This window comes from Amaranthus tricolor, unplaced genomic scaffold, assembly GCF_026212465.1.
Source record: "Amaranthus tricolor cultivar Red isolate AtriRed21 unplaced genomic scaffold, ASM2621246v1 ptg001977l, whole genome shotgun sequence".
In the NCBI taxonomy this organism is placed as follows: domain Eukaryota; kingdom Viridiplantae; phylum Streptophyta; class Magnoliopsida; order Caryophyllales; family Amaranthaceae; genus Amaranthus; species Amaranthus tricolor.
This window is the reverse complement of record NW_026645450.1, coordinates 1-2500: the sequence shown is the minus strand read 5'-3', so window position 1 is coordinate 2500 and position 2500 is coordinate 1. Positions and strand designations below refer to the sequence as shown.

General features: G+C 41.4%; 1 protein-coding gene across 1 annotated transcript in view; it reads left to right on the top strand.

Annotated features, from left to right (window-relative positions):
* The window catches only part of LOC130804976 (uncharacterized), a 1533-nt gene extending 1337 nt beyond the window's left edge, over nucleotides 1–196 (top strand). Inside the window, exon 2 of the mRNA XM_057669547.1 lies at nucleotides 1–196. This exon is cut by the window's left edge and continues 180 nt beyond it. The gene's annotated coding sequence lies outside the window, so the exon portion shown is untranslated.
* The last annotated feature ends 2304 nt before the right edge of the window (nucleotides 197–2500 follow it).

Genomic DNA, 2500 nt, shown 5'->3' with positions numbered 1-2500 from the left:
ACAAGCAGGATGGGTGCAACAGAATCTTATCGAAGATTGATAGATTCTTAAGCAATCAACTTTGGGAGACCACATTCCAAGAGGCTATCGTTCACTTCTGCCCAGAAGGGGATTTTGACCATAGCCCTATGGTGATCACCACAGTGAAAGTGCACCATGGCCATAAGCCTTTCAAATTTTATAATCATTGGGTGAATCATGATCTTTACACACAGACAGTCAAGTACGCCTGGCATCTTAATTGTGAGGGCACTAGAATGTTTAAAGTCATTCAGAAATTGAAGAAGTTGAAGCCCCTGCTCAAAGCAATAGATGGAAGAACTGAGTCCTCTCTCGCCATAGCTTTTAAGGATGCTAAAACCTCCCTACTTCAAGCACAAGAAGCTTTGCATCAAAACCCAAGTGACCCCAATCTGGCACATGAGGAGAAGATAGCAGCAGTTAATTTCCAGAACACTAAACGTGATTATCAGATGATTCTAATGCAGAAAGCAAAGCTACATTGGCTAAGAGAGGGTGATGAAAACACCAGATTATTTCACAATTACATCAAGGGGAGAAAAAAGAACAACCTTATCTTAGCTTTGCATGATATGGATGGCAAATGGGTTGATACACCTAATCTTATCACTAACTCCTTTATTGATTTTTATACTCACTTGCTAGGTACCACAATGGAGAGCAGATGTGGTGTTTATGATCATATTATCAAGCAGGGCCGTTGTCTGGAGAGTAACCAACATTTGCTTCTTGACTGTATCTTTTCACAGGAAGATATCAAGAAAGCTGTTTTCTCGATCAACAAAAACAAGGCACCCGGACTGGATGGTTATAATAGTGCTTTTTTCCAACACTCTTGGGATATCATAGGAGATGAGATATCATGGGCAATTCAGGACGCTTTCCGTTCTAGGAAACTGCTCAGAGAAATCAACATAACTGCTGTTACTCTCATTCCCAAGGTGAATGTTCCAAAGTCAGTCAAGGATTATAGACCTATAGCTTGTTGCACTATTATCTACAAATGCATTACCAAGCTTATTTGCTCTCAACTTGGCAAGGTTCTTCCCTCAGTGATCAGCTCGAATCAGGGTGCATTCGTTTCTGGTAGGAATATTATTCACAATGTTCTCCTCTGTCAGGACCTGGTCAAACTTTATAGACCGAGTCAGAAACAACGAGGGTGCCTCATGAAGCTTGACATTACCAAGGCTTATGATACGGTTGAGTGGAGCTTTATTGAAGACATGCTCACCCATCTAGGCTTTCCTACTCACTTCATTGAGATGGTGATGACATGCATTACCACTCCTGCCTACTCTTTACTCATCAATGGTAATCCGACTCCTCTTATTCTACCAAAAAGAGGCCTCAGACAAGGTGACCCGCTCTCCCCTCTTTTGTTCACCCTCTGTATGGAATATGGAACTAGAATTCTTCAACAAGCTGCCAATATCCCTGGATTTAAATTTCACCCAAGATGCAAATCTCTCAGACTGAATAATCTATGGTTTGCAGACGATATGCTACTCTTTTGTAGGGGTGATATTGACTCCATTGCCATGATGATCAGTAGTCTTAAGCTCTTCTCAGAGACCACAGGCTTGCAGATTAGTGCGGAAAAGTCAGAAATTTATCTTGCAGGCATGACATCACGTGAACAAGAGATGATTGGTAAGTTTTCTGGATTTAGGATAGGCAAGCTCCCGTTCACTTACCTTGGGGTCCCAATGGACACCAAGAAGATCACTCCCAGGGAGTGTGAGGTTCTCATTGACAAAATGTGTAAGAGGATCAAGCTATGGAGCTCTCGGAACCTTTCTTACAGTGGTAGATTACAATTGGTAAATTCTATTCTTACATCCATCTGTACGTACTGGACTCAGATATTTATTCTTCCTAAAACAGTCATCACAAAAATAAATAGTGTGTGTCAACATTTTCTCTGGCATGGAGTTAGCGATAGTACTAAACATGGAAATATTGCTTGGGAAAATCTGTGTCATTCAAAAAAAGAGGGGGGTCTGAATATTAGGAATATTTGGTTATGGAACAAGGCAGCTATTGGTAAACAAATTTGGTCCATTAGCCAAAAGAAGGATAATTTGTGGGTTAAATGGGTCCATGCGGTGTATATTAAAGAGCAACAATGGGAGGAGCACCGGCCTCCTATCACTGCGAGTTGGGTGTGGAAAGGTTTATGTAAATTACGTGAAGAAATCATTTCCATTGTTCACCAGCAGCCCAACACGCATTATAGCATTAAGGGTGTGTATAATCAGCTACAACCTACTGGAATCAGCGTCCCCTGGAGCAGACCTGTTTGGTGTAGGTACTCTGTGCCTAAACATCGGTTCATCACTTGGCTAACTGTGAGAAGAAGGCTGCTCACGAGAGACAGACTTCTTAATTTCAATTTGGTGGATGATGCTACTTGTGTCCTTTGCAAAACTGATATTGAAACTCATGATCACCTGTTCTTTAATTGTTCTTGTAGTGC